We start from the raw sequence: 14585 nt of genomic DNA, 5'->3' as shown, positions 1-14585 counted from the left end.
TTTCTTGCAGACTCAAGCAAGTAAATTTAAAAAATTACAACAGACAACCAGTATAGCAATTAATAGATGTCTAACAGTATGCAGGACTCACATTTCCACAACGCTGAGAGCATTTGTATAAGAGGGAAGTTCCCCTCTGTTCTCCACCCTCTCAGGTGAGCTGCTGGTTCAGTGATTTTCTCCTCTGGCTGCTGGAGCTGTGACTCCAGACCTGCAGTGTTTCCCTGTCCAGCACAGACTCCGGTTACCTGCCCATCAGAAACTCTAAGGCATAAACCAGGAACAAACAGGCAGCTCCTACTGGAGCTGTCAAGGTTTTGCAGCCATTTCAAGGCACAAATCCAGTGAGAAGATGCTGATCTCCTTCCTGCAGTGTCAAACGAGCAGGAAAATCCCCTTCACTCACTGCCTACCCATCAGTGCTCAATAAAAACATCAGAAACAAGTCTTCTGTGGCAAAAATTCGTGGGTTTCCTTGCTCATCCTGGAGTGGGTAATGGTAACAGTCAATCATTGAACTGCTCCAGCAGTTTAACAGATGATGACTGAGTTCAAAATGAAATTTCACTTGTATCATTTAGCTAATAAAACAAATAAATGCTGCCATCTAATAATAACTCATACCCATAATTTCATTAAGATAGCTAATATAATAAAGAAAACAGGTTATCTTCATATACTGTGCAAATAAAAACATATTGCAAGGTGTGGTCAAGGCAGCTCAAGAACAGCAAATGCTGCCATCCCCTGTTCTTCCCTTTGCTGCTCCTTTTGGACTTGCATCACAACATTCAGTTCAGCAATGACTCAAAACAAGCGGCCTGTTAGGAATTAACCTCGAGGATCCTTTAGAAAAGCCTCACAATTCTGTAAACAGAACATCCAGAAATCCCCCAAGTCTGTAAGCTCACAGTGGGCACACACTGTGATAGGAGACACTACCAGCAGAACAGAACAGAGCAATTGTAAGAATCAACTGAGATTTTGATATCTTACTGCCAAAACTTTATTTTGGTCTATTTAAAACTCTTTGTCATAGGTAGGACGCAAAAATGTCTTAGACATGCCTGTGTGTCTCTGAGTCCATTCCTGTTACTAGCTAGTTAATAGAAAATCTTACCCTAACAGTGTGACAAAGGAGTTCACAGCTTCTACTTCCAGAGCAGAAAGAAGAATGGTATCTAATACCAGTGATTCAAACACTGCCAGGATCTTAAAGCCCAGCCATTGAGTTAGAAGTTAATTGACATCTTAATTGAGAATTTCCACCTGGGAACTGTGTTTATTTAGTGTCAGGACAGACTGTTCTGCTTTCTGAACCCACGCACATAGAAACGTGTTTATCTCCAATTCAAACTAATGTTTATCCCAAATTCAAACTGATGTTCAACTATCAAGTTATGTTTCTGCCAAATATATGTATATACATATATATATGTACTTCAGCCCATCCGTGTATCCACAGAAGAAGTAAGAACTTAAATTTGACACAGTGGTGTGACTTTCTCTTAAGTAAAAAGATAAAATAAAAAGAGTGTGAACTTCCACAGTTTAGTTGTTTCATGACAAACTGAAAAAAAATTTTAAAATTAACCATTATTTTCATGGAAAGGGTTTTTTATTTTGACCACAGTACTTAGGGTCATCAGTGCAGAACTAATGACACAGAGAATTGTTCAGTTACAAAATGTCTAATTCTTCAAACATTTGGTTAATTTGTTTTCTAAACCTAAAGTAATATTTGATCAGTTGAACAAATACTTGAAATGCATTTGGCTAGTTATCTATTTAGAAAGAGAACAAATTTATTTAAAAGGGTTTCTTTTACCCTTTGGTCACCATAGAACAAAAGTTACATTGAGCTCACAGGATTTTAGGAATTTTTAGGGGGTTTTTAAAATCTGATCTCAGATTAGACTTCCTCAGAGATTATTGCTGTCAGGACACCAGTGATAATGGGAAATGTTTTAGGAGTAGGAGTGCTTTAACAGGAAAAGACATACATGGTGTAAGAACTGATATGGCAAAACACTCTTCCTTAACCACTTGAGTAAGCAGAGCTGGTTTAGGATGTCTGTGTCATTGAGGTAAAAGGAACACACATTTGACAGTAGGAGCACACATATGAAAATACAAATATACAAAAGTTCTGACTAACTACTAAAGACAAAATCTAAAGAAGTGAAAAGTGCATTCATATCAAGGTTTGTTTTCAGTTTAAAACTGGCACATGTTCAAAAGACTGGAGACACAGTTGTTGCTTGAAAATGGATAATTAGCCTGAAACACCTCCTAAGCTGTTCAGCCAAAAAATTTACTAGAAATAAAAGGAGAAAAATATCTAATACAGCTCCTCTTACAAGCAACTGTCAAGAGGTTTTTAGGCATTTTTATCTCTTCAGAGAGTAGATCTACTGCCAAACTGCCTGTATATCTTTCCTTTTTAAATAAAAAACTACTTTAGATCCACATTGGGAGGTGTCAGAAACATAACCCATATAACAGAGCACACAGACCTCTAAAGGCTTCTGAAATCCTTCATCCCTAGTAAAAGCCTTGTATCTTTCATTACTTTCCTTTTAGCTTCTTAGATTAAGGTTTGTATTTGGATTTCAGTCAAATTAGGCTTAATGTTCCTGGTACTGTCACAATTTCAAGTATTTTTAATTTTTCTAATTCTGTCCCAAAACTTTTAGAATTTAGAATTTTTGTCTTCCTTGCAAAGTTCTGTGGTTGCAGTAGGACACCAAATGCAGGTCCTCTGAAATTCTGAAGTTACACTGAAGGAGATGCCATTTGTGAATTCTGCTTTAGCATATGTTCAGTATATAAAGTTATTTAAGTGCTGTACAATAAATAACACAGCAACATAAGCTTTCAACACATTTTGAAGTAAAGTCATAAAAACAGTCTTGTTTTGGCCAAAGTGCAAAAATTTATTCGCAACAAATGTTGCAAATAGGAAGCCACAAAATCCACTACAAAGACAGACAATTCCATAGCATTTCTGTGGCTCTTTCTCCACAATGATAAATCAGAATTTTAAAAACTAGGCCATCTAATACCTGACCTGCTGGGTTATCACTGTCTTTTGTAGCCTTGTCCCCATGGCACGTGCTCAGCTGTAGATGACAGCCAGCAGCATGAGGGATAAGCCACAGCAGCACTTCTGGCTCTTCATTAACACAGAACCCAGGGTACAAAGGGCTCCACAGCAAGTGGAGAGGAAAATGGATTTATGGTATCAGTACAGGCAATGCATTTTAAAGAGCTGGAGAGACTCCACAGTAATTAAGAACTTCTTGGAATAATCACTCACAGAGTATATCTGGCTTGTGGTGACTCCCAGGCAGGGATCTTGCAGAAGTGAGTAATTAGAACCTATTACAATAAGATTAGGATGTCTTTGCCTGAACAAGCATTGGATATAGCATCATCCTTCAGGAAGAATGATGGGTGAAGGTGTTAGCTGCACTCCCACCAGTTCTTCTGGAAACTCTTAGGTGGAGAGGTGTCTGACAAAGCTGTAAAATTCTTTCAGTGCTCATGGGGACACTCTGGGTTACACACATGCGGCTTCTGCAGTTGGTTGGTTATTTAAGGACCACTGAGCAGGGCAGATGCCACTTTGGGTGGGAAGATCTCCAGGGTTAAGTGACAGGAACACTGCTCCTGGAGTGTTTGCTTGCCTGTGTCTGTCACTACAAGCAGTACTCGTTAGTTTTGGAGCACTGGGTGTCACCAGCTGCCTGGTTTGAATTTTCTATGATACCTGGATTATTTGAGGAGCTTCTAGTCTAAGATGCCAGCTGAATCACTGGCTTAGGCTTTGCTTTTTAGCCTACTGAAAAAAGTGACCTGCAGTCACATTCCCTTCTCCTCAGCCTTTGAGTGAGGTGAATTGAGGAGGGGGAAGGTCTAAAAATAAATGGAAAGCTCATAATGCTAATTCAGTTTTGAATGCTCACAGAGCTCACATGGCTGACATGAAATCCCTCACAATTGTGAGTAATTAAGAACTGGAACTCAACAAATAAGAAGTGTTTGTAGGCAAAACCACAACTGGATCCTCCCCTGAAGCAAAACTGTCTGGTAAGGTCTGAACTTCCATATTTTCTCATGTTATTTTCTGAAGGCATCTCAGTTCAAATTGTTTCCTGATCAAAGATAACATATGGCACCAAAAAGAAATGAGTCTCTCCAGAGCTGCCGACTCACTGCACCTTCAGCACTGAATCACAGCAGAACCTTTAAACTGGAATGTTTCTGAAATGCCAAGTCTAATGCAGATACCAACACTAAATTTACTGTGCTGTGCCCAAAAACTGCAAGAAATTAAACAAAAGAATTCATAAGCTCTACAAAGAAGATCTGTGAAGGGTACCTTACCCTGGGAGCAATATTATCAAATTAAAGAAAGGAAACATTAGCATTTTTCTACTTTAAGAAACAGGAGGAAACAAAAATCTTTGACTACAACTCTCTTTCTCAGCATCAGATTCATTATACCAAGTAATCACAAATCTGTCTACTTCTGGTTACTGAAAGACTTGTGGGCTAATATAGGGGGAGAAAATCACTAAAGAAGTCAGATTTCTTCCATACTGTTCTTACAATATGGATGACACAAATGTAATAATTTTAATTTCTTCATTTGGAATGGTATCTCTCATATAGTTTGTTCTTTCTGCTCTGATTCACCCCCATATAAAAACCTCCAAATTATAAAAACACATTAATATTTTAGCATTTTTGGATTTACTGCATTTTTCGTTGCTTTATCAGGCCTTAAATCCTAGGAATGCCCTTCTCTGCCTGAAAGAAGAAGATACCCTCTTATGTACCCATGCAAAAAGAACATTTAGTTTCAATCCTTTTAGCTGCAAAATCAAATGCCCCTGATGGAACACAAAAAGGAATCAACATCAGACATACATTTGAAACACATTACACAAGTGATTAAAGAAAAAAGGAAGAAATCTAAAATAAACCTACTTGCATAACAGCCTGTGCACAACCCCTTGAGATTTTAGAGTGGGATAAATATGTTTCAGACTGTGCCACTAATGTGATGTTTTAATGGTGTGAGAATGATAAACAAAACTTCTTAGAGATAGATAATAAATGATAGAAGTCTGCTATACAATTCAAAGGCTCAAATAAACAAATCTGCATTGATCTTTTTCTGCCAAGAGTGGACATCTCACCAAACCTGGTGATGGATGCAAGAGAGTTGAAAATGTTGTCACTTTTTCTGGACAAGAAAGCAAAACCACAGAAACCAGCAGGAGAAGCAGCCAAGTTTAGGCACCACATTTGGCTACATATATTTATATCCTATAAATACACAGGCAGCATCTAAACAAGGATACAATTGTCATTCCCTTTGTAAGAAAATGATTAGTTGTACTATGCTAATAACATGCTCTGAAGTAGCGAGGAATCAGAATCGATTTTCATGAAGTAATACCAGAATGTGATTCCACACTTCAGTAATAATATTTTCTGCTGTCAATGTGCAACAAAGATGTGTGCAGCCAAGGGATGATCAATAGAGAGCCAAGGAATTATGCAGCATCTGGTCCAAGCCAGTTAGGAGTGAGGGCAGGGGAGGAGGACACGGAGGACACGTTCTGAGCTACGATGGCTTACGCTGATAAGGGAACTGGCTGGAAGTACTCCTTGGATGAGCTCATTTCATACTGTGAGCATGATGCTATCACTGAAGTGCTTAAAATGAAAGCCAGCACAGAGATTCCCGTTATTTTGCTTGATTCGGGGGAAAAAAAAATCTTTTACACTGAAAGAAATGAGTCTTCATTCTTATCACAAAGTGTGAGTTACACAATATATCATCACAGGAATTGCACGTCCCAAGAAAAACTCTTGATTTCATTTAATTTGAGACAGAACTGGGTCAATTTGATATACCATCATGACTGCTTTGTTTATCAACAAAAACCATGTACTATTATTGCCCATAACTCAGTTTTAAGAGTATATTATCTCGCTGTTTTATAATCAAGATTGTTTTTACTACTGGAAATTATATAAGCTCGGACAAGGATAACATTCAACATTATCAACTGGAAGGCACCAGAGTTATGATTTCTAGGCACAAGTTGTAATTGGATTGGAAGGCAAAGTTCAAGAAAACAGTAATACTCTTGTGTATTAACAGAAGGCCTGTTCTGCTCTGTAGTGCTCTACCCAAGGCCATTTCCTTCCTTAATATTAAAATTCTAATCAGCCTTCATTTCATCTGCAAAAATTTATGACCCAGTCCATGTTCTCTGTATAGATTTAGAAACAAACAGACCTGGAATATGAGACCCAGCATGTTATAAATTCTCAATTCAACTATAAAAATCTGTACAAGCACCGGGGGAGAATGTTTAAAACACACTGAGTTCCCCACTGTGCCACACAGTGAATTATGGCTATGAACTCTGCAAATGTCTTAGTCTCTTAATACAGCTGTATTAATTCCAGATTTGATATTAAGATCCTAGATATCAAACCCTGAGGAAACTGGACTCACTGTAGAAGATATGAAAATGGAGAACTATAACCACAAGAAGAAATTCTTCACAAATTTACCTTCAGCAGGGCTTTCCAAACTACAGGGCACTCGCTGCAAGCAATGTGCCTGTTTATTCTGAGTGGTTTGTAGGAGCTGCCAGAAAACCTGAGCATGTTCTCATAAGCACTGCTGCTGTTTAAGTCGGTGCCTTTGGCAGGATCTGTGTTTGCGGATTTCCAGAATACTGGAAAGTAAGCTGCTGCTTCTAAACAGAGAAAATAGTTAGCTCACTAAAACCCTTAGCTGTTGGGGTTTTTTTTTTGCTCTCAAGGAGACACCTCTGACTTGAGTATCATATCTCAAAATTAAGCCAACAGCAAAGACAAGGAAAAGGAAGTCTGGGAAACGGAACAAAAGAATGTTTACTCTGCAAGGTAAATCAGGGAAATGGCTAGAAGGGCAGAATTACAAACCTAAATGCTTGAGTCTCCAAACAAAACATTAAAACATGAAGCTCACTCTTCAAAAGAGCAGCAACAAACCCTGAGGATCACAAGTGTAAGGGTACGCATCGTCTTCATGCCTCGACATAGCTCCAGAGTCGGTATTTATGTCAAAACAAATGGGTGGGCCACTGAGAACTGTGATGTGGCAAATCAACCACACCACTTCCTCCTTGTTGCAAAATCCCATTCTTCTTTTCTGTCTCAACAATACATTCAGCCCACCTCCAGCTTCTCCCTGCTGGAGCACTACACCACTCACCATCCTCTGCTCGAACTCCCTTCCGCAATCCTTCCCCTCTGGGGGAAGGTGCACACCTCCCAGCCAGCAACCTCTGCTGCTGAGGACAGGCTGGAAGGCAGCTCTGTGTTGTTAGCTGAGAGATAACCACGTGCCATCAGGCAGGTACCAGCACAGGAGGCAATGCAGGCATCCCAGTGACTGGAGGTGGTCACATTTGGCTGCTGGCAGGAAAGTGCCCACGTTCAACTCGCCGGGAGAGCCAGGGGCAAACACATCGCCCATTTGGAGCTGCCTGGCCACACATGGTGCCATCGAGCTGTCAGCAGGTCACAGAAAGTGCTCTTCAGCCATCAGCTCTGCAGATCTGACAGAGAGATGTGTGAAATGTCAGCTCTCTGTGTGAATATAAATAAACTCAGGTCATCCTTCAAGGCTGGGACATTGAAGTCTAATATGGGATGGGTTAAATCTTAGGGTGCATAAATAATTTTCACTGACCATGTCAAAAAAAGGAAGGGATGGTGAAGTGCAAGAAACTGTTCCAGCTGGTCATGGAACCACTGCTAAGGAATTCAGCCAAGTCCCCAGGCCACAGCACTGCCTTCAGACACCAACACCAGCTTTTAAATCCAGAATGGCTCCACTGCCTTACACTAAAGACAGAACCAGTTTGTTGCAATACCCTGGGAGGGAGAGGAAATAGGAGGAGGAAAAGAAACCTCGCTCAGTCCATGCAGGTTGGCAGGAAGTAGAATTGCCCAAAATCCATCAACTGAAATTGCATGTTAATTGTAAGGTAATTTTCAGTATTTGAATACCATTTCCTCTGCACTTTTCCACTCCACAAGACACACCTGACAATTAGAAGGAGCTCTGTGGGTGCCCTCACACTGATCCACCTACAGGTGTTGATTTGCCAAACTTAGCATCCTGCAGATGCTGTTCCAGCAGGTGCTTCTATTTCAGACTGCACAAGCAGTTCACTGACTGCCCAACAGCTCTAAACCACATTTGGGAAAGCATCCCAGCTCTCAAACTTTGTTTAGTCTCTCTGAGAATCTAAGAATAACTAAATAAGAAAATTTATAAAATATCACTACAAACAAGCAGTTGTAGAAAGTGGAAGTTAAGAATGTAATTAGATTATGACATTTATAAACTTAATCATAAAAATATAATTCTAAAAATTAGAGCCTGTAAATGAATCCTCATTTATGTAACAAGCAATAAAAAAATCTCATAGGACATATTAGCAATTGAGACTGACCTTCAGTGACTGGGTACATAAGCAAACCCTCTTGGGTGATTTTTCACTTCTGCTGTGTCTCAGTATCTTCAATAAAAGGGTGGGTTTGCAGATGCTGGGGAATATTTGGGTTTTTTTGTATTTAATGGACTACAGCCATGGTAAAGGCTGTTTCTCTTTTTCTTTTTTTTTTTTTTAATTTTACACATCTAAAGGTATCTTTAAAGATCAAGTATTTTTAGAAAGGATGTGGCACAGCTTTTATTCTGCCTGCTTGTTGCATAAGATTTCTCTAATGCAACAAGTTACAAGGAAAGACACTAAACTCTGACATTAATATTTACTGTTGTGGAGAGCAGACACACAGTAGTGAAGGCAGAATCTGCCACTTGGAAACCAGCTGAGTGACTTCAAACCTGGCACTTGTGCAAATCTGTGTGTACTATAATCTAACATAAAAATATTAATTGAGAAGCACATAAAGTTAGGCTTGTCAGCCTTAATATTTTCTGGTGATTTGAGTGGGGACAGAGAATAAGATAAGTATCTTTACAAATCCAGTTGGCTTTACTTCAAATGCAAAAGTTTCTAAGCTGCACAAGAACAGGAGCCCTGTAAAATCAAATTTTGGGTGAAAAGCCAACTGAGTACTGCTCATCATCTTGTACTCGGAATCCTGTCTGCAGCAACCGTTTTTGGTGAGCTCACTGTACTTCCCTGAAATACTGTACAACATACAATTATTTTTGCAAGAATCTGGGGTTTTTTTTGTATCAGAGCTACATTCATCTCAGGGACAATCTCTAATTATTGTATTTAAAACAAGTTCTGATTTTTTAGGTTTACACTGATGAAATATTTTCATTGGCACTGATAAGTTAAAGATTACTGGAGCTTTCTTTGCAGCTTTTAATCAAGCTGGTCAGTATTCCGCATTTAACAGTGCAGATCAGCTTAATTCATTTAGCAGCTAAAACTTGGAGTGAACAATGAGTATTTTCAAAACAAATACATCAAGTTAAATTAAGCAGGGGCAGTTGTGGTTCATCTGAATCATATGGCTCCAGATTTCAAATCTAAGCTAAGGAAATAGAGGTTATGACATCCTGCAGCTGCGACAAGTCGTGTTCATAAAGCAACATTAAATCAAGACCACTTGGCCAGTTCAGGCAGTTGCTTGTGTGGAAGTGAATGATCCCATGGGAACAGTAAAAAAAAATAAAGGTTCTGGTGTCCTAGCCAAACCCCCCTTCCTTCACTTAATGCTACCAGGGACTAAGTTTCTTCAGAGCAAATGACCGTGGACGCTCGTTGCCAAGTAATTGCTACTGATTTATTTACATCCAATAACAGGGAACAGCAATCAAACACTTGGCAAAATACCCGGGCGAGTAAATTAGAAATGGTCCTCCCATGCTACACAAATGCCAAGTGCCTGAGGCTGCTCCTGGGTACTCTGGTTTTCAGAAAGATCCTCTGGGTGATTTGATTGACCATAATGCCACACAAATGGCCACAGGGACACATCAGTGGCAGGGAGAAGCAGCTGGAGCTTTCTCGAGGCAGTGGTGTGGGTGCTGCAAGTTAGGGGCACAGGACTACACAGATAATCAAGTTTTCCTTCAGCAGGAAGGCTCAGGAAGGAAGAAAGGATTGAGTCTGGTCCCATTTTGTAGCATTCATCCCTGGAAGTAAGGCCCGGTGTGATGGAGCTCTGAGCAACCAGTGTCCACAGCAATGGGACTGAAGTGAATGATCTTTAAGGTCTCTTAAAACCCAGGCAGCTCTGGGAGTCTATGATTTTAAGATCTATTTATTGATACAATAAGTACTGATAAAATATCTGAGAGTTGGCATTTTCAGTCAGAACAGATGGAAAGACTTTTCCAAAATTTTGTGAGCAACTACTGGTGGCTGAAGCATTTACTGCTCCTCTGAGCACCAGGGAAAAAAGTGCCTGTAGTTTTTCCATTTTTTCTACTCTTTTTTTTCCCCTTTCTTTTTTTTTTAAGCAGGGAGGAAGCACAAAACAGTAGTACTGATTGAGACTTTCATGACACTATCTGGATGCCAGTGTCATGCTGTGTAAACATGTGGATCCATTAGACAATTGTTGGAAGCAGTGAATTCCAAATTTGATCTAGTGATAGGACTCCTGCTGTTTGGGAAAAAAAAATGGGGTTGCGAAACCACACAAGGAAAACACTTTAGACTTCTTAAGAAAAAAAAGAAAAGGCAAAGCACAGGGTCAACAAGGATGTCCTGGATGGCCTGCAGATCCTGACACACAGAAAAAAACACCTAAGCTCTTGGCTTTATAACTTTGTAAAACTTTGTCCAACTTGAAAGGATAAAAATATTTGCATAAAGAAAAATTCATGTCCACATGCAGAATACAAAATCTTTTCCTTGCTAAAGGACAATCTGCACCAGTGATTTGTATCTCCTTGCACATTTCTTGTGCAAGCCCCTGCTGGAACTGCAGCTGGAGCTCTCCAGAATTCCCAGTGATGCTGGCTGGGGAAGGGAGTGGTACTTAAATGCCTTCCTTTGCTTTGTGCTGGCAAAGCAGCACTTCTTGCATGTAGTACTTAATGGCCTAAAACACACGTTGAAATTAACTCCCTCATTAGCTACATGGCTGTTACTCCTTATCACTTTCATTTCTCTTAATTATAGCACTGCAAAGTTTTATGTTCTGATTCAGAATTCTGCATGATTAATACAATACATTAATTATATTTCTTAGAATATAAAAGACAGGCCTCATGAATAAAAGTATAATTACACATGACCTTTGAAATCATACTCCATTCTTTAAGCTATCTAGAAATAACTATGCTCGCTCTGCCCATGCAACAATTTCATTTCAAACTGATTAACCAGCATTTTATTCCACTCAAGTTGACTACATTAAAACAAAAACCAGTTGAGTTCAGCTCCCAGCAAAACTGCAAACCCACTTTAAGGCTGTCCCTACAGAACTTGTTATTCATCTCCACAGACTTACAGATTTTAAAGAGCCCTGTGTACAGCTCAGCATTCCCATTATGATTCATGTTGTGATTTAATCAATCCCGAAACATTATTTACTACATAAAAGAAATTGTACTCCAACAGCAAGGATCAGAAAGCAAAAGAATCAATGCAGGAGGGCTACTGAGGAAGGAAGGAGGAAAGCAGTGAGTCAGTCCCACGTTATCCTTGGGAGCTGCAGCAGGTCAGCAGTAGCAAAGCTGCTCTTTGGAGGCTGCTGGGTGACCACAGAGCCTTTCTGCAAGCCAGCCCTAGGAACTCCATGGGCACACGGCAGTGATCCCAGCACTGCACATTGCTGTGCGTATAAAGAAACCTGTGCAAGTGTGCCAGCTGAATTCAACAATTCCCATGTCTAATTCTAGTGATTCCCATGCCCACGTGGAGATGAGGCAACAGGACACAACTAAAGCTCTGGAGGCCTGCATTACTCAGGGGGAGCATCTCCTGCAGCCTGTCCTTACACAGCTGGAGCTCCCAGAGCTCCAGATGTGTCCCAGCTGTGTCCAGGTGGGACTTCAGCAGTGACAGGCACGAGGACAAGCTCTCCACAATCAGTTTCTGCTCTAAAGCATGGGGCAGCTGTCCCACTACTTGCCTGAATGTGACTTAAATTTGCATGGAAGTATGAACAGAACAGCTGCTCCTTCTTTGCCTGGATTTGTGGCTGATTTATTTTTGTTCTTGAGAAGTGAGGCCAGCCAGAGACTGTGATGAGCCAGCCACTACTGCAGGGTTTTACAGCCACCAGAGTTGGTGTTGGGCATTTCCACCTGTGTGGCACATCACAAAGTCATGTTAGCCATGGAAATCCCTTTCTCTTAGGACCAAGACCACATAAAAATAGTAACAGTTTGTCTTTCTATTTACTATTCTCCATCAAACTATGAAACTAAAATTGCAAGCAAAATACTGGTTGCACTGTTTGTTTTTCTTGGGCCCTTAAATGCCAACCACAAGATGTCAAACAGAGGGCAGAGAAAGGCCAAGGAGAGCAGGGGAGCTGGGGAGCCCTGACTGGAAAATGTGGTAGTAATAACCATAACTGGTGCTGATAGTAGACAAAAAAATCATTTGATCAGAATGAGATCAAATCTTTTATAGACCAGCTCTGAATCTCTCAATAAAACTTTAATACAAGAAAGAATGAAGTGGCACAGACAGCTATCTTAAAACATTTTTCCCAGATTAAGTATTCTACTTACCTCAAAATTCAGTCATAATTAAGTACCATTGAACAAGTTAATCTTTCTTTTTAGGGGAGAACTCAGCTATTCTTATTAAAGTTTGCCTTTCTCTACAAATATTACTGTTCAATCATTAATCTCAGCTCAAACCGCTTTAATTCCTTACATACGCTTGTTTGGTTTTTTTTCCGTACTGCAATACATATGGAAATTAGTGTTTTATTTATTTCTTCTTCTCCTTTAGATAAGTTGGATCTTATCTAAAGATACACTGAAATGGTGGTTATAAATTTTGAGTGGACAGATATATTACACTCTTTATAATGCAATAAAATATAATTCTCTATATTTTTTCCCCTTGGCATGCAAAGGAGCAAACACATACTCAGTAAAGTGAATTAATGTGACACTGCGTGCCACTTCTAGCAGTAACAAACCAAAGTGACATTTATCGTGGTTTCACATTACAGAACAAATATTTCATATTGGGACTGTTACATGTCAGTTTTAACCCACCAAGCATGACATTTTTAATGAGGAGATGGAAGTTATGGGTATATTTTTATAATATAAAATATTTATATTTTATATTATTATATTATATATAAAATAATAATAATAATAATAATAATATAAAATAAAATAACCATATAAGTTATGGGTATATTTTTAGATCAATCTGCAGCTTTTATCCAAGATCTTCAGTTCACCTCACAAGTGTAAATAAAGCCATCAGCCCTGTGAGGCATTACAGCATCAAACACCATGAACAATTATGTTACAGCTTCTCTAATCACTGGATGAAAACACTGGGTACTGTAAATGCTACACAGAGATGGTATAGGGAGATGCAAGACACATAAATGAAAGTGATCTGTATTTACCAGATTTGATTAAATTTTATTTTCATTTCTTTCAATCACCTAGAAGTAACTGTTTCACCTTTTTTTTTCCCTTTTCTCCTCCCAGTGGCTCCATCTCAGCCTGATATTCTCCTGGGCTGCACCTCATGTAAGTAGAGCTGTAGCAATACAGTGTGATTATTACTGTGCATGTTTATTTCATCAATGTAAAACTGTGAAAATATTTACCAAAACTGGGACTTCTAGACCTGATACTTATTTCTGTTAAAAGGTACTGGATTACCAAGACTGAAGACATAGCTAAGATAAATGGTATTAACTCTCTGATTGTCCTTCTCAAAGATCACAAAGCTGCCACCTAAACAGTTTCATAAAGTTACATTCAATTTACTAAGTTTGTGAAATCTGGACTGTGTGGAAGTGTCCCATCATCCTTGATGCACTCCAGGGTTCTTTGCCAGGCAGGGAAACCTCTGGAGAAACAGCCTGGAGGCACATCAGAAGGTTTAATTGGGATTACTTCTGCAAACTGCTTCCCAAGGCATGTGAAGCAGGAATGGAGGCTGCAAAGCCTTCCTGGGAGAGCATCCTGAGGGTTTAACTTGCCTTGGAAGCCCACAGCCCCTGGGAATGAGTGTCACTCACAAGGGCTGAGCAGGGAGAAAGAGAAAGCCAAAGCCAAGCCCTTGTTGGCTGAGCAGGAAAGATGCACCTTTAGGAAAGACTTCTAATCTGAACTTAATCTGTTTAGATTTAAAGGACAGACAGAAAACTTCATCTTGTCTTCTTCAAGAGGCCAATTAATTCCATTCATGTGAGCACTTATGGTGGAAACACCACCAAAACTCTCAGGGGGTATTTGCACACAACAAAAGAACATTCTTGGGTACAAGGGGTGGCACCTGTTCAGCATGGAGAGGAACAGGGGACTTGTACAGCCCAGTCTAATGAGCAAAGGATGAGAAGCTAGAAATTATTTAATG

The 14585-nt window shown here is 39.6% G+C and overlaps 2 protein-coding genes across 2 annotated transcripts in view; one reads left to right on the top strand and one right to left on the bottom strand.

The window, feature by feature from the left end:
• The window catches only part of C18H7orf50 (chromosome 18 C7orf50 homolog), a 119766-nt gene that overhangs the window by 38820 nt on the left and 66361 nt on the right, over window positions 1-14585 (bottom strand). The window lies entirely within an intron of this gene.
• Window positions 1-14585, top strand: part of GPR146 (G protein-coupled receptor 146) — a 48349-nt gene that overhangs the window by 7831 nt on the left and 25933 nt on the right. The window contains exon 2 of the mRNA XM_063171800.1: window positions 13709-13750. The gene's annotated coding sequence lies outside the window, so the exon portion shown is untranslated. The remainder of the gene's footprint in view (window positions 1-13708; window positions 13751-14585) is intronic.

The sequence above is a fragment of the Melospiza melodia genome, chromosome 18 (genome assembly GCF_035770615.1).
Source record: "Melospiza melodia melodia isolate bMelMel2 chromosome 18, bMelMel2.pri, whole genome shotgun sequence".
Lineage (NCBI taxonomy): Eukaryota > Metazoa > Chordata > Aves > Passeriformes > Passerellidae > Melospiza > Melospiza melodia.
This window is presented reverse-complemented; position numbering and strand designations above follow the sequence as displayed.